Below are 23,134 nucleotides of genomic sequence, written 5' to 3'. Positions count from 1 at the left end.
ACACCTTAGTGATCAAATGAAAGAGGAATGACCAAAGACTTCCCGTACGGCAACCAATCTTCCTGAATGTTGTGTTCGGTGCGTTACGGTTTGTAATGTGGTAGATATGGCTTCCTATGGATGTAGAATGATAACCTAGTGGGTTCTCCCAATATATACTCGATAGTATGGGGAGCACAAGTTCGTACTAGCAGCTATTGAGTCGCAGAAGGAGGAATCACCCAACCTTAAATGAAAACAATAGTGACTAGGTTTAATGACGCCGGAGCACGTCTCTAGCCTAGACCTCTAGATAATGAACGTTAAGTTCTAATGCGTTGTTAAGTTCATTCAGTTGATTTTAGAGTTGATCTTTGAATTAGGTTCCAGTTTTCAGGACCTATTGTATGTATATCAAAAACCCTAGGATGCAACTAGAATGAGTAAAGTATCATTCATTTCGATGAACACCTACTCAAAGAAAGGTAGAAAGTTCATTCCCAAACCAAGACAAAACGAATACAAGCAAATGCAAGCGCTAAGAAACACAATGCATCAATACACTAATCTCAAACATGAAAATTTGAAATGCACATATACTTTCACTTTCATATATCAAATGAATGCAATCCCTTAATTTTTTTTGTTTTGAATTTAAAGAGGCAAACAAGCAAGTGTGAACTAATCGATCCAAACAATTGTGATCTATGCTTGGTAGTGAAGAATCGAATCAACATAAAAAATTGGTTCAATAATCGACACTAAAAATCAACCAGCAAGAGAAACAAGTAGCAAAAGCTTCAATCAAATCAATAAGATGGTTGCAGATGAACCTTGGATAGACAAGTAACCCAAGCAAATGGTCTAAAACACAAGACTCACTTGATGAAATCAAAGAGACGGTACCTTAACCAAAAGCAATCAAAACAAGCTAATGAGAGACAAGAAATAGCAAGGGATAGACAAGACTGATGGATTCAGGAGGTAAAGTTGTAAAAACAACTTTACAAGAATCATCGCAGGTGTTACACTGACAACTAGAGACTAGTCGCAAGAATACACCTGTTTTCAGAGACGTCGTCACAGGTGTATGGAATGAAGGTTCACTTTCGTCCAGCGGAGTTGCCAACTTGTGAAGTAGGAAAGTGTTCCCTCTGCGGACAGAGGCGAACCCTCTAGCCCTAGAGTGGGTCTAGTCACAGCAAAGACGAAACAACAATCGATTCCCTTAAATAGTCATCGTTGGAGGCCTAGCTCAAACCGATGGTTGATGAAGCTTTCGTTGCACCGCTCCAGCTTCCTTTTCCTTCTCCTTAATGAGCAATCAACCTGAAACAGCACAAGAAAACAACAGAGCACATAACCGAGAACAACGATGATCTGTTTACTTGTAAAGTCAAGGAGTCACAAGCTATCAAGTAGATTATACACAAGATATAGGAAATCGTCACTGCTTGTATTAAAAATGAAACAAGAGCAAACTTACAACCATGCCTTGACGTCACAAGTCTTCTCGGAGGGTCCAGTCAGTATGTTCCTTCAAGCATTCACTCTTAAGAATGGGTCTCCCAATAGGACAATAGCTCTCTCTCTCTATCAAGCCCTCATGCAAAGCTAAGATACTCCACAACCTCTTATCAAACTATTAGCAATCCCACACTTGCCACACTCACACCAAAGCTATCTACTTAGTTTCAAACCAAACTCAAAAGAACTAGCAAGCACTAATTCCAGCACTAAAGAACTAGCAGATCATAGCAATGGTGAGTGATTTTATAGGAGAAGGAGTCTCCATGAAATGAGGGAGAGGGAGATTATCTCCAGGGGAAGTTGCACAAGAGGTGGAACCACCATCCCAAAGGAGGAAAGGCGACCCAAACTGACCCAACAACCAGCTCTAGAAACACCCAGAAGGCCGACTACTTGAACAAATTCGCCAAATTTGGGTCGTCGCAGATCATGAACTAAGGCTCGGCGATGACATCACAAGGAGGCAATGCATTCAGATGAATCATCACAATAGATAGCTGGGAGCCTCGCACCGAGCCCTAAAATCGACCGTCACCGGAAACACGTGTACACCTGCGATGGTGTCACGACAATACTGTTCATGACAAGGGATCGTCGCACATTTTGATGGCTTATTAGCGACGATGCAGAAACTTAGGAAAAAAGGGTCAATCTTTAGCATCAGAGAGCACTGTTTAATCTTTTTGCATAAGTGGGAAGATATGGACATGTGTATTTGATACATGACACAACAGAGGGACTGAGATGAGGACAGTGACAAATTACTATGTAACAGGGACAGGTGAAGCAGATCGGTTCACGAGTTAAGAACTTGTATGCTCTTGAGGTTCAAGATGCATGCAAAACCTTGAGGAGCAAGGCAAATTTTAGAGACTTGGTGGTTAAGAATGAGACTAAATTACCTTTCAACATACAGCCCCAAAGAGGGTCTCAGACGATTGTGGAGGAGCCACAATTGGAGATGCTAAGAGGAGATCGAGTGGAGGCATCCACTCATGCAGAGACCTCTAGCAGGGGGAAATTTTGAGCCAAGTCAACAAAGGGATCACATGCAACCATACCCGCAGGTGTGAGGTCGGGCGATGTGAAGTGATAGTCTCAAGAAGGATGAAATTGAGCAAGGTCCATTGAGAGGTTTTATCTCATGGATCATATCTTGCTACGAGAGCCCAAAGTACATAGTAATAGGTGGAATCAATGGGATTGATGCAGTTAGAGATCAAAGTGATAGAGGATAGAGCAGTCAGATGTTGAAGAGCGCAGAGAAGGACTGACAACAATGCAGAAAGGCAAAGTCAGCAGAAGTGCAGAGTTTTTAGTTGACAGAGGCAATAGAAGTCAAAGAATTTGATGACAGATGCATCATACTGATTTAGGTTGGATGTTTTTTTTGTTTCTGGAGTTGCTAGAGCATCAACACTAAAGAGAAGTGTTGCATGCAGAACTTTCCAAAGGTTTAGGATCGGGATCGAGTTGAATTCCTTTCTTGTTGATAAATCTCAAACAAAAGGGTTCAATGGTGGAGCACATTAAGGACTTCCAAAAATTGAATATAAGGGTAAATGATATTCTAGAGGAGCATAGGATTGATGTGTTCATAGGGAATTTAAAGGATAATATCCAACATGAGGTTCGACTTTGGGAACCTGATTCATTGGAGAAGGCATTCGGGTTGGCAAGAAAAATTGAAAGCAAAATTATGGCAACAAGGAAGCCTACCACTCACAACTATAAATATGGAAGTGTTATTGCCCCTAGCCTTCCACAACCTACAAAGTTGACACCACAACAATTGGGAGAAAAAAGAGCAAAAGGGCTTTGTTACAGTTGTGATAGAAAATACACTAAAGGTTATAAGTGTGCTGAGAAGAAATTATTTTACATAGATTGTGAAGAGGATGAAGAAAAAGAACAAGAAACATCAAAAGAAGAGGATATACACCAGGAAAAAACCCTAGAGAAAGAAGAAATAAACCCGACCATATCTTGTAATGCATTGGCCGAAATTACCTCTCCACAAGATATCAAGATAGAATGACACATCAAGAAGAAAAAGGTAATATTGTTGATTGATTCAGGTAGTACCCATAATTTTATTCATTGTAAGATAGCCAAGGAATTGAATTGCTTCATATATCTAGCACCAGAGTGTCAAGTGATGGTTGCAAATGGAGGAACCATAAATTTCTCTGGAAAGTGCCATAATATCAAGCTATCCATGGGAAAATATGTGTTGAATAGTCCAATGTTTTCCATTCCAATGGGTGGTGTTGATGTTGTACTAGGAGTCCAATGGCTACAATCTTTGGGTGCGATAGCTTTTAATTTTCAAGAACTTTTCTTGAATTTTTATTTTTATTTTCGAAAGGAAATGAAGTTGAATTAAGGGGTATCATAGGGAAACCGAGAAATATAATCATCTCTAACGGCAAGACAAAGATTCTAAAGAAAAAACAAGGAGGTGTAGTTGCACAATTATGTTCGCTAAAGGTTCCCACACCAAAATCATCTATTTCTCCATATCTCCAAAAAGTCTTGGACAATCATTCCAAGGTATTTGAGACTCCCAAAGGCCTCCCACCTATTCATGATCAATGTCATGTTATTCATTTGATTCCAGGAAGTGTTCCTCCAAACATTAGGCCTTACAGATATCCCTATGCCTAAAAGAGTGAAATTGAACATATGGTTGCAAAAATGCTAGAGGCTGGTATAATTCAACCTAGTCAAAGTTATTTCTTTGTTCCAGTAGTATTGGTGCACAACAAGGATGGATCATGCCACATGTGTCTAGATTATAGGCAACAAGCTCACTATTAAAGATAAATTTCCCATTCTTGTCATTGATGAATTGTTGGATGAATTGCATGGAGCAATTTAATTCACCAAGTTGGACCTTCATTCAGGATATCATCAAATCAAAATGAAGACTGAAGACATTCTGAAAACAACATTTAAAACTCATGAGGGTCATTATGAATTTTTGGTCATGCCTTTTGGCCTTACCAGTGCACCTTCTACGTTTCAAGGTTTGATGAATTCCATTTTAAAACCCTTCCTTAGAAAATTTGTATTAGTATTTTTTGATGACATACTAATCTACAACAAGTCTTGGAAGGATCATGTTCAAAATGTTGACATAGTGCTCAAACTATTGGAGGAGAAACAATTATATGCAAAAACCTCCAAATGTTTCTTTGGAGTACAAGCGGTGGAATATTTGGGTCATATTGTATCTCATGAAGGTGTTAAGCTAGACCCTAGCAAAATTAAATCCATTAAGGAATGGAAATCCTCATATCCATAAAGCATCTACAAGGGTTTCTCAGGTTGATAAGGTATTATCGCAATTTTGTTAAGAATTATGGGAGAATAACATCACCTCTAACAACATTATTGAAGAAAGATGCATTTTCTTGGACTCCAGAATCAACGAAGGCCTTTGAAAATCTTAAAGAGGTAATGTGCCAACCACCGGTCTTAACTACGCCAGACTTCAAAAAACCTTTATTATGGAATGTGATGCCTCAGGAAATGGAATTGGTGTTGTTTTAATGCAAGAAGAAAGACCCGTTGCTTTCGAAAGTCGTCCAATCAAAGGAAAGTATTTACACAAAGCTATTTATGAGAAGGAAATGTTGGAAATATTACATGCACTTAAGAAATGATGACCTTACCTAATGGGAAGAGACTTCAAGGTAAAATCAGATCATGATAGTCTTAAATTCTTTTTTAGAACAAATATTATCTTCAGAATAGCAACAAAAATGGGTCACAAAGATGTTGGGTTATGACTTTAAAATCATCTACAAAAAAGGGAAGCAAAATGTTGTTGCAGATGCACTCTTAAGAAAGGATGAGGATGTGGAAGCATTTATTTGTGTTATTTCTATTATCCAACCAGATTGGATAAACAAAGCAAGGGATGAATGGAAGAATGACGAAGAAGTGTGGGCACTCATTCAAAAGTTGCAGCATGATACTAGTACATCTGATACATTTAGATGGAAAAATGATTTTTTATGGTACAAACATCGCTTATACCTTTGTAAGAATTCCCAACTCAAACAAAAGATTCTTCTAGAATTGCACACCTCTCCCTTAGGAGGGCATTCAGGATTTTTAAAAACTTACCACAAGGTTAAGAAGGAATTTTTTTGGGATGGCCTTAAATCTGATATACAGAAGTTTGTGGCAGAATGTTTGATTTTCCAACCAAATAAAGTTGAGACAATTAAGACCCCAGGTCTATTACAACCTTTATCCATTCCAAGTCAATGTTGGGAGGAGGTTTCAATGAATTTTATCATAGTTTTACCCAAGTATGAAGGAAAGAGTATCATCATGGTGGTAGTTGATAGACTTACCAAGTATGCACACTTTTGTGCATTATCTCGTCCATTTAAAGCCAGTACAGTTGCTACTGCATTTATGGAAACAATTCAAAAGCTACATGGAAACCCAAAGATTATTGTAAGCGACATATATCCTATTTTCACTGGAAATTTTTGGACAAAATTATTTTCTTGTTTGGGTACTCAGTTAGCTCATAGCTCATCTTATCATCCTTAATCTGATGGGCAAACTGAGATAGTGAAAAAATTCTTGGAATGATATCTTTTTTGATTTGTATCTGATAAACAGACACAGTGGGTCAAATGGTTACCTCTGGCTGAATGGTGGTATAACACTTCCTTCCATACTGCAGCAAAAATGACCCCATTTATGGCACTTTATGGATATCATCCACCGTCCAAGAAAATTCTAAGGTTCAAGCAGTGGAAGATCACATCGAGCATCAACAAAAAGTTCTCCAACTCTTAAAGGATAACCTCACTTTGGCGCAGAATAGAATGAAACAAAAGGAAAATCAACATCGCAGTGAAAGAAGTTTTGATGTAGGTGACTAGGTATTCCTATGACTGCAACCATACAAACAAATGTCCCTCAACCAAGCTAAGAAGGATAATAAATTATCCCCAAAGTATTATGGTCCGTACAAGGTGTTGCAAAAGATTGGTACTATGGCATACAAATTGGAACTTCCTGCATCTTCCCGAGTGCACCTAGTTTTCCATGTTTCATGCTTAAAGAAGGTTATAGATGACAAGCTCCCAGTTCAAACAATATTGCCAGAACTTGAAGAGGAAGTAAAAATCATATTGTAACCTGAAGCAGTCACAGAAACAAGAACTCGATAGCTACGAAATCGATCAATTTCAGAGTATCTCATCAAGTGGAAGAACTTACCGCTGAATATTCCACACAGGAGGATGAGAATTTTATACAGAAGCATTTAGAATTACTAAAGCGTTGAGGACAACACTTTTTTGAAGGAGAGGGGCATGTTAGGTCCCTATAATACTAGTGTATTACCTTATTATTATTGTCACACTAAAAATAGTATCGTTAAGTTCATATTCAGAACGTGAATGAGGTTAATTATGAGAATGTGATCGTGTTTAGATGCATAGGGATTTCATGTAATGAGTTCGTTTCTCAGTCAAAGCATTCTCATTTGAGCGAATTCTATGTTGCCTTAATAAATTTTTTGAATTCTGCTAGTTTTTGTTATCGTGCATCGGTGTGGTTGTTTGTTCTAAACCCTACATCCAATAGAAGGTAAATGGTGACCGATGTTGAGATTATTGAGTCTTTTCCATGGTAAATTATCTATCGAAGCATAGCCTCTAGTACCATACATCACTTTGTTTTTTGGTTCAAACCTTTACAACATCTTCATCTTTCTAACAATGGCTTTTGCCATTTCAATGGCAGTTGGTGGCAACCCTTTCTTTTGTTGGAACGTTTAGTCTCTACAGGTGGCCTGACTTTGACAATTTTGGACACCCTATATCCCTTTTGGAAAACCATTACAATGTTCAGTTTCAGAACAAGGAGTTGTTCCATTATTCTCCCTTCCTCTCTATTCTTTTTATGCAAAAATTTATGCGGATGTCTGGAATGATATTTTTGACTTGAAACACTTAGCTTACATTGAGCCATGAACAATGTTATTTTGACTTATGACAAACAAAAAATCCTCTACACAGTGAAGCCCCTCAATGGCAAGCAAGTGGAAATGGAGGTCGTCCTGCCATAAGGTGAAGACAGACAATTCTTTTCTAGAAGCTTTGGTATATACTTTTTTTTTTTTTTTCCCGCAATGCCATATAATTTTTTAACCGTTATTTAAGTTGAAAAGTGGCCTATTATGAAATTTAGTTTTCATAACCTCATATTTTCTTAAATTTAACTGACAATTCATAAGTCTCCAAATATAGTTTAGCTGAGCAAATGATGCTTCTGAGATACTTTAAGTCAATTTTTCTCTTATTTTATTGAAAGCTTTTTAGATAAGCTTAGTTAAGCATGTCACTAGTAAAGAATTTAGTTAAGCATATCATTAGTAAATAATTTTAAAAGTATGTCAACCATCTTGAAGTAAGATTCTTATTTACACCTTTATTAAATTGTCCATTAACCAATGTAAATTGTTGAAATTCATCTTATACCTGGATTTAACATCATAAGATAAAACTTGGTTTCATGGAATTCCGGAGTTGAACCTTTTTGTTTTCAACCTACCATTTGTTATTCAGGCATGCCTTGATGATCAACATGACACGTTTGGCATAGTACATAACAGAAGAGCCAATATCTCTTCTACAAGAAGCATTGTAGGTTATGGATGTCGCACATTGTCAGGAAGCTATAATATTGTAGTTATACTTTTGTGGTTTGCCATAAAAGATGTCCTGTTTGCTAATTGTTTGCATTAAGAATTTTTCTGAGAAAGGGAGATCGACATATTCTTCCATTGAGAATATTTAAGGGGCTTAATGGGGTTTTTATTAATTTATTCAAAAGGTACAATATGATCTGATTTAAAATATAGGCACTGCATTATTCTGGTATACCAGGTGGATAAGAACTGTTCAATTACCTCTACAAACATTGTTGTGGTGCCCTTTAATGACTCTATGGATTCCCCAAACTTAGTTGGTTAGGCCTTTCAAATACACTCTTAGGAGTTGGACCGTGAAATTTCTAGAAATGACATAGTTGGGGGCGAGATGCGCAACAAGGTATGGGGTGCATGTTTACATTTGGTTGCATCTTATTTTTGCCATATAACGTCAGTCAGTGTCTTGTTAAGGATTTCATTTTGTTTTGCTAACTAGAACATAATTTTGACCAACAAAATATTTTCTACTTTATGTGGCATTTGAAAAAGTTGCTTAAAGGTCTTCAAGACTTGAAACTAATGTTGGGCATCATTATCAAGGAAAAGGTTTGAGAGAGAAACCCTGAGGTTTAAAGATGTATTAATATTCATTTTTATTTTTATAGTTAAGTGAAGGGTTACTTAAAATTTATCACTTCCTTTTGGAATTGTTTTTATTTTTCTTTTTTTAATGGTAATGGAGTGAAATTCCATGTTGTTAATTATTACTTTTCAATAAAAGTTCAATCTTCCTCTTTGATTAAAAGGGTTTCAAGCGGCCTAGACTAGAATTAACATGAAAAAAATGGTGTTCTTTTCCATGTTTATCCTCTTTACAATGTCCCAACAAGGTAACCGACACCTTTCTTTTATGTTTGTTTATTATAAACATGGAGAGAGAGAGAGGAATAGGATGAGTCTAAGAAGGAGATAAGATAAGACAAGATAATTATATCTATGTCCAATTAATGACCACAAAGTAGGTCAAAGGGATCGTTGAGTACAATGATTTCCATAAAATGTGGGAGAACCAAACGGTCTCCTATAAAAAAATACATTGCATTGAAATAAAAGTTACAATGCATGGACATAAAAGATACAATGTATGGAATGCCCTAACGAAGAAGATCCAAGGGCTAATGGGTTTGAGTATCATACCCATCTCTCCTAATATTCGAGGTTGATTGAAGAGCATTGAAAAAAAATTCCACAAATTTTTTTGGCCTGATGAAGGGTCAGTGGAAGGTGCAGACTGTCCACTAACTTGTTGTCTGGGGACCTAGTCTGTCACCTAGGGACGAATCTGAGACAGTTTAGCTACAGAGGTCTCGTGTGGTGGGATGAGGTCCCACATATCCTCATTGGTCTAGAGTTTGGATATGAAATTGTATCAATAAAGAGAGAGCAGGGGGTTTATATATGGAGGGAGGGGAAAATAGAGTGGTGGAAGGAGAGGGAGAGAACATGAGATATGGTGGGATGGAGGGGGAAGAGAGAGAGGGATAAAGAAGGGTAGTAAGATATGGAAGGGGAGGGACGAAGGAAGAGGGAGGGAAAAGGGGTTATGGGTAGAGCTGAGAGGAGAGAAAGATATGGGGGGTGAGAGAACAAGAGGAGGTGGGGAGAAAATGTGAGAAAGAGGGACTAAGATAGAGAGCGAGAGGGGGTGGGGGGCAAGGGAGAGGGGGAGAGGGAGCGATGCAGAGGGAGAATGAGAGGGCGAGAGATGGGGGAAGGGAGAGGGGAGGAAGTGCATGAGAGGAGGAGAGATGGAAAGGGGGAAATTTGTGAAAAAATTTAAACTAAAATTCTACTACAACAACTAATTTATTTCACCTACTTATTATTCACAATAAGTTATTTACGGAATCCCTTCAGCAAATATTAAAATAAATTCTACTACAGTTATCACACAATTACCCAGAGAAAAATACATGCACAAGAACCAATCACATCAACACGGTTGCTTTTGGACAATTGTCCCCGGAAAAACCCAATGTGGGAAAACTGGTGTAGCAGATGAGGGCTTTATTAATATTCAATAGAAATTGCTTTTACAAGGAACGGTTTCACAGAGAACTGAAAGAAAACATCTTAGATTTTCCCTTTGAGTCTTTTTGACACTTTGGAGACCCTGATCCCACTCCTGTGTCACTCTGTGTGGCTCAGCATGGCCCTGAGTGGCTCTGCGTCCCTCTACGTCAACTTGCGTGAGGGTTGCGTCTCTCCTCTAGATTGCGTCTCTCTCTGCATTGTCTCCCACTGTCCCTGTTTCACCTCCTCCTCATTCAATGCCTAATGCTAATGACATCCTCTTCCTCCACCCTGCAACTCTCCCTCTGAAATCAATCTCCTTTACTTGAGAACAGATTTTCCTAGAGATATTGAGTATCTGTCGATGTGTCTCCAAATGATCCTCAAGTATTTTCTTATATTTTTCCTGTTGACGAATCAACGACCGAGATTAAGTCCTTAATCAATGGCTAAGATTAAAATAGACTTGATCCTCGTCTCTTAGAAGCTTCTCACCCTTATCTTTATTAATACCCATTAAGATTTTTATTTTCCTAAGTTTAGACTTAGGAACCCATTAAAACTATTAATTATTTTAATAACGCCTCATCCAGGTGGAATTTCTCACAACGATTTCTAGGCCTTGGAGATCTCATGTGCCTTAGCTTCTCCTCCAAATTTCAAGGCTAGAGCACATCCAATGCTACCAAAAATCAACACCCGCTCTTAGCAAGGAATGTGCTCTAACAATGCTTCACTATAGAAACATCACATTGATCTTCTACATCGGTACCTGTGTTGATGCTTGGCATGCTACCTCACATCCCCTACACTGCTACTTCCTGTATTGCTGCCCATGGCACTACCACTGCCACTGTTGCACCTGTACTGCAGCTCCCTTTCAACATATTGCATCATGCTGCCCATAGCACTGCCATTACTAACTGTTGCACTGCAACTCCTGATACTTATCCATTTCTGCAACTGAAATGGATTCTTTACCAGCCCTATCTTCTCCCGGAAATAAAAAAACTTTGTTCTTCCTAGTGCTTTTGTGAGGATGCCTGCCACCTATTCTTGTGTAGGAGTGTACCTCAATTGTATTGCTCCTCGTTGGACACAGTCTCTGACAAAGTGACACCTAATGTTAATCTGCTTCGACCGATCATGAAATACTGGATTCTTAGAGAGATTGATGCAACTCTGATTATCACACATGATCCTGGTCACTTCCATCCTTCTCCTGAATAGATTCACAAGCAATTTCCTAAGCCATATGGCTTCCCACGAAGCTGTGCTAGCTGCCATATCTGCTTCAGCTGAGCTCAGAGTCACGGATTTCTGTTTCCTACTACACCAGGAGGTCATTCCTGATCTGATTTTGAAACAATACCCAGTTGTACTTTTATGATCTACTGAACTTTCAGCCCAATCTGCATTAGTGAACCCACTCAGCTTGATGTCATTGCCTCTGATGTACAATAGTCCATGCTCGATTGTTCCTTGTATATACTTGAGAACATGTTTGGTTGCTACCCAGTGCGCCCTCTTAGGTTCCACCATGAACTGACTGGGGGTGTTGACAGTGTAACAAATGCTTGCCCTGGTATTGACCAGATACATTAGGGACCCTATAAGTTGCCTGTACAAGGTGGGATCAACATCTTTATCTTCTGATGCATCAATCTTCTTCCAGTTGGTGATCATTGGGGTAGCCATAGGTCTATAGTCTTGCATCCTGAATCTCTTCAAGATTTCTGTAGCATATCTCCCTTGTCCAAGGAAGATCTCACCCTTATGTTGCCAAACTTCCAACCCCAGGAAATAATGCATCTGTCCCAAATCCTTCATGTCGAATTTTGTGGCTAAGTTCTTCTTGTAGTCTTTGATGAGCTTGGATGATCTTATCAAGAAGAGAGCATCCACATATAACACTAGGATTAGAGGCTCATTCTCTACGACTAGATAGTAGAGATTAGGGTCTGCGTCACTCTTGATGAACCCCATCTTCTGCAAGTAGCCATCAATTCAACCATACCATGCTCTAGTTGCATGTTTAAGCCCATACAAGGGTTTTTTTAATCTGCATACATGAGATTTCTTCTCACGTGTCTCAATACATTCTGGTTGTTCATTGTATACTTCCTCTTCTATTACCCCATTCAAGAATGTCGTATTGACATCCATCTGATGAAACTCACCCCTTAGCCACAAACCTGGCTTTATATTTCTCCACACTGTCATATGCAGCATTTTTGACCTTGTAGATCCATCTTAAACCTACCACTAATCTGTCCTGAGGCCTAGGTACCACTTCCCATACATCACTGACCATTATAGAGTTGTATTCCTCCACCATAGCAACTACCCATACTTGATGTTGAACAGCCTCCTGAAAACTAGAAGGTTCCCCAATCTGAGCTACTTAGGCCCGGTATCTATCTGGTTGTCTTCACTCCCTTTTATTATTCTGGGGTGCACCAATGAAGTCCTCTGCATCCCGTAGAATTTGTCAGAGTTCCCGACTCGTTCTTCCATTGGTAGTAGGCACATCTATCAGCTCCTCTTCTTGAGATTCCTCCTGTTCTGAAGCTTTGTCTTCAGGATAATTTTTGGTACTAGTTTCTGTTGGTTGAAGTGGTTTGACCAATGGCTCGTCTTTCGACTGCTCCTCGGAAGGCATTTCTTGGGATTTCCAGAAAGCTCTGTCCTCCATGAACTTTACATCCCGCCGAACTACTACCTTCCTACTCCCTGGAAGATAGAATCTATATGCCTTAGCATTCTCGTTGTATCCCACAAGATATCCTTTCTCAGCAGTTTGATCTAATTTCGTTCTCTTTTCTTCAGGTATACACCAATACGCTAAACTCCCAAATATCCTGAAATGACTGACTTCAGGTGTCTTTGTAGAAATTCCCACTGTAGATCAACAGATTATGCAATATACTAAAGCAAAATACAAGATCTACTTCTACAACAAACTTTGTGGAAGCTTAATCACTTTGAGAAAGATCAATAAGAACACATATAACTGATGAAAAGAAAGCAAACGCACATGAACACAGAAGAACAACCTGGGGAAAGCCTCAGCCTAAAACCCCAATCTCTGCAATATCATACAAGTGGAAATATGTTCAAATTACAAAAAGAATAAGCTCACAAGCTATCCTTCTCTCGCTGCAATAGAACAATACAACTCACAGACTGAATAGACACTACATGTGCCTTTCCTCAGCCCTCCAAGCCTCCTATTTCCTTACGCAATTTTTCTTGGGGTCCAATGATGTCACATGTGTGAATTGGCCTCATTCACACTCACTAAACTAAAGAAGCAACTGTGCAATCCTCGAGGAATGAATTCCTTTTGCATGCAAGAGATATCTACCAAGGAATATTCCCGCAACTGATAGTACACTATCCCACCATCTGATCTCAACTGGGTCTCTGACTGAACTGACATGCATGAGTTATTTATGAGAGAATATTCAGATATCTGAAGTGCAACAGTTTCATGCAAGCATGCATTAACTAACTAAACTCACAATTAGTTCAACAAACTATTTGAACTAATCTAACTGGACTTGACTCAGTTAACTGAGCCAACTAATTACAACTCAAATTTCAACTCATCCTTATCTCTTTAACTGATGGATAAATTCCTCAATCAATGGAGAAACTGTTGCATGTCTTCACATAGACTTCATGTTTGATTTTCTACAACTAATTAACTCATGGTGAATTAATTAATTATTTTTCAAACAACTGGTAAGAATTTTTACTTCTTTATTTTAGTTTAAGGACTAACTAAAATAGGAAGGTATCCCGAAATACTATTTACATCAGTGTTATTTTTAGCACTTCTTTTTTTAGCATTTCTTGTTGCTATTTTCAACACTCCCTCTCAACAAGAAAGGGATTATCAGTAACCCCAATCCTGTCTCTGTGGAACTCGAACTTGCATTTTGACAATGCCTATGTCAAAATATCTGCATCCTGTTCCTCGGTTGAAACATACATCAACAACATGATCCTCTTGACCACATAGTCTCGAAGATGGTGATACTGGATATCAATGTGCTTGGACCTATCATGAAAAATTGGATTCTCAAAGAGTTTGATGCAACTATGATTATCACAGTAGATCACTGTAGGATCCATCCTTTGACCAAACAATCCCACTAGAATCTTTCACATCCAAATGGCCTCAGATGCAGTCGACTAGTAGCCATGTATTCAGCCTCTGCTGAGCTAAGTATAACTGATATCTGTTTCCTGTTGTACTAGGAAACTGCAGTTGAACCAAGGTTGAAGATTCCTCCAGAAGTGCTCTTCCGGTCTGATAGACTCCCTGCCCAATTCACATCTATGAAGCCCTGAAGCTTCACTCCCTCTGTCCATCTATACCACAATCCAAACTGAGATGTGCTTTTGAGGTATCTCAGCACATGCTTCGCTGCCTTCCAAAACAGCTTGGTAGGCTAAACCATAGCTTGACTCAGCTAGTTCACCGCAAAGCATAAGTTGGGTTGTGTGTTCACCAGATACATAAGTGAACCCACAAGCTGCCGATAAATAGTAGCAGCTACTACCTCACCTAAAGTAGCATCCTCCTTCCTCTAGTTCCCAGTTAGAGGAGTCTGCATGGGTTTGCACTTCTCCATATGGAACCGCCTGAGGATCTCATTGGCATACTTGCCTTGAGACACAAAAACTTCTCCATGTCTCTACCACACTTCCATGCCTAGGAAGTAGTGCATAAGACCCATGTCTTTCATTTCGAACTCTCTTGCAAGGTCCTCCTTGCAAGATTGTATCAGTTGATCATCACATGTCAAAATCAAATCATTGACATAAAGAACAATGATCAATGGCTTACCTTCTACCATGATGTGGTAAAGGTTCGTATCTGCTACACTCTTGGTGAAGGCCAACCCGGTGAAATAGTTGTCGATCTCGGTGTACCAAGCACGGGGTGCTTGCTTCAGCCCATATAGAGCCCTCTTGAGTCTGCACACATGTGACTCACGATTGAAGGTATCGAAACCTTCTGGCTGCTCAATGTACACCTCCTCCTCAATCTTCCCATTAAGGAATGTTGTCTTCACGTCCATTTGGTGGATCTTCCACCCCATCTGAGCTGATAGTGCCAACATTGATCTAATTGATGAGTACCTTGCTACAGGAGCAAAAGTCTAATCGTAGTCGATCCCCTCGACCTGTGAGAAACCCCGGGCAACAAACCTTGCCTTCTGTTTCTCAACACTGCCATCAGCTGCCTGCTTTACCTTGTAAATCCATCTGGAACTCACCACTGACTTGTCCTAAGGTCTTGGGACAACATCCCAAACACAATTCCACACGATGGAGTCGTTCTCCTCCACCATTGCATCAACCTAGACTGGTTGCTTCACTGCCTCCTGAATGAAGAAGGCTCAGAATCTACACACTCCCCAACCAGGGCCATGGAACCAGTGTACCACTTGGGCGACCTCCTCTGTCTGTGCTAAGAAGATGGTTGTCCCACATTCTCCCACGCATCCAACCTCAACCTGTCATCTTCCCTTGAGTGTTTTCGCCCATCTCTGGAAGTCTCAGCATGAGTGGATGTCTCCACTCCTGGATCCTCTGCATGCGGCTGCTTCGCATCAATCTAAGGCTCCTCCTCCTTAGGAACTGAAAGTTCCTCATCTGAATGCAGCTTGAGCTCCCTCTCAAGTGATACACGCATGGCTTTCTGCTCGTCGAACTTCAAATCCCTGAGTACCACAGTCCTCTGACTGGTAGGCAGGTACACCATATAGTTGTGGGGTGTATTTGTGTACCCCACAAATATTCCTAACTCAGCTGTCGAATCTAGCTTCTTCCAGGCATCTTTGGTCACATGACAGTAAACTAATGATCCAAAGATTTGGAAGTGACTCACATCTGGTCGCTTCCCGGAAAAGGCCTCCATAGGTGTCTTCATTCCCAGCGTATGGTGCGGGCTTCTATTCTGCAAGTATATTGCTGTATTGCATGCCTCAGCCCACAAATGCAGTGGTAGACTTTGGTCATGCAACATCGCTCGAGCTGCTCCCATAATCGATCTGTTATTCCTTTCGGCCACCCCATTCTGCTGTGGGTTATGGGGTGTCATCAACTCCCGTTTAATTCCTTCTGCAGCGTAGAAGTCCTTAAACTGTTGGGAGACATACTCTCCACCATTGTCGCTATGCAAGGCTTTTATTTTCTTTCCAGATTCTTTCTCTGCCAAGGCTTTAAACTCACAAAACCTCAAGAAGGTCTAATCCTTCTTTTTCATAAAGTAGATCCAACATCTACGAGAAAAATCATCAATAAAAATAACATAGTACCTTTGTTTAGCGATGGAGGCTGTAAAGAATGGTCCACAAACATTTGAGTGAACTTGCTCCAAGATTGCTCCAGCTCTACTGTCTCGATCCGAAAAGGAAGATTTCACATACTTACCCAAGGTACAACCTTTGCATGTATCCATCTGCTCCAGTTTTCCCTTGGGTAATCCGATAGAAATCTGCTGCATGATCTTCAGGGCTCCATGGTGCAAGTGGCCTAGTCTTCTATGCCATAGCTCGCCAACATCTTGGCTTTGCACCAACTCAACTTTGGAACTCAATGCAGTGCAGTCATCTACCTCCAACTTGTAGAGATTCTTTATTCGAATCCCGATTCACTTGGTCTGTCCAGTGCCGATATGCCTCAGAAATACTTTTCCTTTACTAAAGACTACATCATAGCCTTTATCTTCTAGCATAGCAATGGACACAACATTCTTCTTCAGACTTGGTACATACTTTACATCAGTCAGGGTGAGGGGATCTCCATGCTCCCTCTAAAACATAACCATACCTTCACCTTAGACATGATACTTTCCATCATCGCCCATCTCGATCTGCATATGGAGATCCTTCTCCTCCAAGGTACTGAAAAGATTCTTGTCACCTGATATGTGGAATGAAGCTCCATTATCCAAGAACCAAACACATCCCACCATGGATGAAACCATGCATACGATAAGAGAGAAATCCAACTCAAACTGTGAGGCTAGTGCCTCACCATCAGATCCCTTTGAGGAACACTTCTTGGATTTCTTTTGTGGACAATTCGTAGCATAATGGCCCACTTGAAGACAATGAAAGCATTGCACTTTCGATTTGTCAAACTTCTTCCCACCATGGGAAGAACTGGATTTGGATTGGGACGCCTTCCCTTTCCCCTTCACCGCCTTTACTCGCTAAGGATATATTTTCCTTATCATCTTGATTTGATGAGGATCCACCTTTGGTGCTTCTTCTTATCTCCTCCTACATCAGATCCGACCAAAGTCGTTCCCAATCTGGCAGTTTTTCTCTTCCATTAACTGAGTCTTGGTAGCTATGCCAACTCTTAGGAAAACTGAGGAGAGCTAGACTGACCATGTCGTCATCAGCGGTCGTGATCCCCACACTTCCAAGTTCATCCCTCAGGTGGTGAGCTTGTTCAGAAACGTAGAGATCGTATCGCCCTTTTCACACTTGATTTTCTGAAGCTTGTCTTTCAATGCCAGCTTCCTCTGATCGCTGATATTCTGATATATATCTTTCAATGTTTTCCACATTGAAAACGGTGTCTCCTTCCCATGGAGACTCAAGGCTATGTGGTCTCGAACTCCCTCAAGAAGGATTCTCCTTTCTCTAGCCACACATTTCTTCATTCCGCCAATTTAGTAGCAACAGTCGGCTTAGGGACTTCTTGATCAATGAAGTCCTTTAGACCGTTATCCTCTAATACTGCTTCCATGCGATCCTTCTAGGTTATATGATTTGAACTTCCATCAAGAGCAAGTCTTAAACCGTTGAATGCCATTGGTGAAATTGAGATGTGATAATAACTCAATTTATATATTCAGGAACCACAAACTTCGAACTTCTCCCTTCTTGTATACTGTTCTCTCCTTGATCACCTTTGCTCTGATACCATGTAGAAATTCCCACTGTAGATCAATAGATTATGCAATATACTAAAGCAAAATACAAGATCTACTTCTACAACAAACTTTGCGGAAGCTTAATCACTTTGAGTAAGATCAATAAGAACACATATAATTGATGAAGAGAAAGCAAACACACATGAACACAGAAGAATAATCCTGGGAAAAGCCTCAGCCTAAAACCCCAATCTCTGTAATATCATACAAGTGAAAATATGTTCAGATTACAAAAAGAATCAGCTCACAAGCTATCATGCTCTCTCTGCAATAGAACAATACAACTCACAAACTGAATAGACACTACATATGCCTTTCCTCAGCGCTCCAAGCCTCCTATTTCGTTGCACAGTTTTTCTTGGGGTCCAATGATGTCACATGTGTCAATTGGCCTCATTCACACTCACTAAATTGAAGAAGTAACTGCTCAATCCTCAAGGAATGAATTCCTACTGCATGCAAGAGATATCCACCAAGGAATATTTTTGCAACTGATAGTACATTGTCCCACCATCTGATCTCAATTGGGTCTCTGACTGAACTGACATGCATGAGTTATTTATGAGAGAATATTCAGTTATTTGAAGTGGAGCAGTTTCATGCAAGCATGCATTAACTAACTGAACTCACAATTAGTTCAACAAACTATTTGAACTATTCTAATTGGTCTTGACTCAGTTAACTGAGCCAACTAATTACAACTCATCCTTATCTCTTTAACTAATGGATAAATTCCTCAATCAATGGAGAAACTGTTGCATGTCTTTACATAGACTTCATGTTTGATTTTCTACAACTAATTAACTCATGGTGAATTAATTAATTATTTTTCAAACAACTGGTAAGATCAAATTCGAATTTTTACTTCTCTATTTTAGTTCAGGGACTAACTAAAATAGGAAGGTATCTCGAAATGCTATTTATAGTAGTGCTATTTTTAGCACTTATATTTTTAGCATTTCTTGTTGCTATTTTCAACAGTCCTCCTTGTGAAGACCTTCTCCAGAGTGATTTTGCCCAATGCCCTATGTGGAGTCTTGTTATGGACATAAACTGTTGTGTTGTGTGCTTCTGCCCATAGAAATTTAGGCATATCCTAGTCATGCAACATTGCCCTTGCTGCTTCCACAATAGTCTTGTTTTTCCTTTCTGCTACTCCATTCTGCTCCGGATTGTAGGGAGTTGTCCACTCTCTTTTGATGCCTTCCTTAGCGCAAAAATCGATAAAGTCCTTGTCAACATACTCTCCACCATTGTCTGAGCGCAACAATTTTATCTTCTTTCTTGTCAGATTCTCCACTCGACCCTTGAACTCTTTGAATCGACCAAAAACCTCATCCTTGGTCTTCAGAAAGTAGATCCAAGTCTTTCTGGAATGATCATTAATGAAGGTGATGAAGTATTTGACACCACTAAGAGCTTTTGTGGACATCGGTCCGCAGATATCTGAGTGTATCAATCCTAGCACACTCTTAGCCTTATTGTTACTTTTGGAAAATGTTGCTTTGGCATACTTGCCCAGAGCGCACCCTCTGCATACATCATCTCGTTCGGTACTTAGTTCTGGAACTCCTAATATTGTTTTCCTGAGAATTCTCAGAGCCCCATGGTGTAAGTGTCCCATCCTCCTGTGCCATAGTTCATTCAAATCTTGTCTCCATTACTGCCTGTTAGTGCCATTAGTGATTCTAGTTGCAACCTGTATAACCTGTTACTTCTGATTCCAATCTGGGCCTTCTTTTTCCAACTCGGGTGTTTGACATATACTTTCTCCTTAATGAAGAAAATGTCATAGCCCTTGTTTTGAAGTTGAGATACAGAGAGTAAGTTCATCCCCAATCCTGGCACATGCAACACATTGGTTGCTCAAAGCCGCTCTCTTGCTTCGGTTTGAAAGACCACAGTACCTCTTCCTACTGGAGTACACTTTGCCTTATTTCCCATGGTGATCTGAAAATTCATTCTTTCTTCTTGATAATCTGAAAAACATTCTCGGATTCCTGTCATATGCCAGGAAGCTCCACTGTCTATATACCAAACCTTAGAGGAGGCAGAGCTTGCTAAGCAAGCGGCTTCTTCTTCCAATCTGGAAGTTAACATAGAATAATCGTAATTCATGTCCCTTGTGCATGCTTCTGGAAATCTACACAAGTCCCCTTGAGTGGATGCGTCTGCATCATGCTCTTGACTCATAGTTGATTTCTCTCTCTTGTTGCCGGATCTCTGCTCTGATACCATGTGAAAATTTCTAAATTGAAATTCCACTACAACAACTAATTTATTTCACCTACTTACTATTCACAATAAGTTATTTACGAAATCCCTTCAACAAATATTAAAATAAATTCTACTACAATTATCACGCAATTACCTAGAGAAAAATGCATGTACAAGAACCAATCACATCAACACAGTTGTTTTTGGACAATTGTCCTCGGAAAAACCCAACGTGGGAAATCCGGTGCAACAAATGAGGGCTTTATCAATCTTCAGCAACAATTGCTTTTACAAGGAATGATTTTACAGAGAACTAAAAGAAAACACTTGAGACTTTCCCTTTGAGTCTTTCTGACACTTTGAAGACCTTGCTCCCACTCCTGCGTCACCTCTGCGTCACTCTGCGTGGCTCAGCGTGGCCCTGAGTGGCTCTTCGTTCCTCTGCATCACCACGCGTGAGGGTTGCGTCTCTCCTTTTGACTGCATCTCTCTCTGCGATGTCTCCCACTGTCCTGTGTCACCTCCTCCGTAGTCATTGCTTGCTGTTGATGCCCTCCTCTTCCTCCACCCTGCAACTCTCCCTCTGAAATCAATATCCATTACTTGAGAATCGATTTTCCTAGAGATATTGAGTATCTGCCAGTGTGTCTCCAAATGATCCTCAAGTCTTCTATTATACTTTTCCTGTTGACAAAACAATGGCCGAGATTAAGTCCCTAATCAACAACCGAGATTAAGTCCCTAATCAATGGCTAAGATTAAAATAGACTTAATCCTCATCTCTTAGAAGCTTCTCACCCTTATCTTTATTAATACCCATTAATATTTTTATTTTCCTAAGTTTAGACTTAGGAACGCATTAAAAATATTACTTAATTTAATAACTCCTCATCCGGGTGGAATTTCTCAAAACGTTTTCTAGGTCTTGGAGATCTCATGTGCCTTAGCCTCTCCTCCAAATTTCAAGGCTAGAGCACATCCGATGCTACCAAAAATCAACAGAGGGGTGTCTGATGTGTTGTTGATGGCGACCTTCTTGGTTGTTTATGGTGTCTACTATGCTGTTTTTGTTTTTTACAATTTTTTTTTTTGGCTTACTATTTCCATTGATTTTGGTATGTTCGACACTTTGGTTATTCTCCTATGAATTTTAAGCACGACCATCCCTAATTTTGGTTTGATATCTTGCTTTTTTGTTTGTTTTCTTTGTTTGTCTTCGTTGTTACGAATCGTTTTCATGGTTTTTATCGTTTTAGGTTAATGAATGGGAAATGAAGAAGGTCCAAAAATCCTACCCGATGCAGATTCCACTGATGCAATGGGCACAGGTGAAGATACAAACTATAATGTGATTTGTTTTAAAGTTTAAAATTGATTCCACTGATGCAATGTGCCCTACTTCATTTCTCTCATTTTTAGATGCAAATAACTTATAATGTGATGTGTTTTGAAGTTTCAAACAAGTAAGGTGAAGGAGCAATTTTCCTCTTTTGGTCCAAAACCTATAAATTATCATCCTCATTTCAAGCACAATTAATCTCTTTGTGCCCTCAGGTTGTTTTGGTCTCTGTTTAATACATTTTTATAATATGTTATTGGTTGTCATTGTCATGTGCATAACAAGCAACGACCTTGGTGCCCCGTTACGAGAAGATAAATTGGAAAATTTTCCCATTCGTTCATTTGGGTATTGCCTTTTAAAAATGAAAATCTAATATGCATGTGAATTGTTGTGTAAGTATGCTTATAAAAATTTTTGCTAACCATGTTGTGGTTATTGCAGGATGTAGAGGGAAAGGATAAAAGTAAGAGGTGGGTCTATTAATAGGCTTTTAACATTTCCCAAAAGTTCTCAGTTATATTTTGTCTTGTATTTGAAGCAACATAATCACTAGCATCCTATTTTGCAGGAAAGAGAAAGATCCATCAAAACCAAAACATCTAGTTACTGTTTTCTTTGCATTCACCAATGAACCTTGTACTACCCTACTCGTAGAGAATCACAATGTTTTGTAGGTTTGTGTTGTTTTAAATCCCTTAATAGTAGACATCACTTTTTTCCCTTTTGGTTTCTCTAGCTATCTTGTATTCATGGATGAGCTGCGACAGATTGCAAAATTTTTGGGGGAGGAATGGAAAAACATGACCAAGGAAGAGAGAGATCCATATGAGCAAGTACATTCTCATACTTTGTAGAATTAAGTCGTAGGAATTGAGGAAAATGAATTAAGTTGTAGGAAAATAAATTTAGGACTGGCAACATTGTGTGGCAGACAAAAGACAAATAACTGGGCATGACACACTTGGGGTAAGGTCTGTCAACACTTTGTGCTCATGCATAAGTTGTGAGTAGTGGGCTTGCCTTATCGTATTTGCATTGGAGAGTTTGGCGGACCTTATGCACATGCATTCAAAATTAAGCTCTTTTTGTAACAAAATGGTTTTTCTAAATCCATTCCTTGAGTGTACCTTTACACTTTTAAAAATATTTTTTAATTATTTTTATTTTAGATATCATTTTTGGGATTCAACTGCGTTAAGTAAGTCATTCAAACGTATGACCATTTCCATGAGAGGTAGTCGTAACTGACTAATTTCTCATGATTTTTGAATAGTTCACTTAGCACTCATTGCATCGGGTGATGCTCACAGGGGTGAAGAAGTGGGATTGAAACTAGTGA

The sequence above is a fragment of the Pinus tabuliformis genome, chromosome X, assembly GCF_031772625.1.
Source record: "Pinus tabuliformis cultivar Carrire ecotype Pingquan chromosome X, CPIR1, whole genome shotgun sequence".
In the NCBI taxonomy this organism is placed as follows: Eukaryota; Viridiplantae; Streptophyta; class Pinopsida; order Pinales; family Pinaceae; genus Pinus; species Pinus tabuliformis.
The sequence above is the reverse complement of the archived record's forward strand: the minus strand, read 5'-3'. Positions refer to the sequence as shown.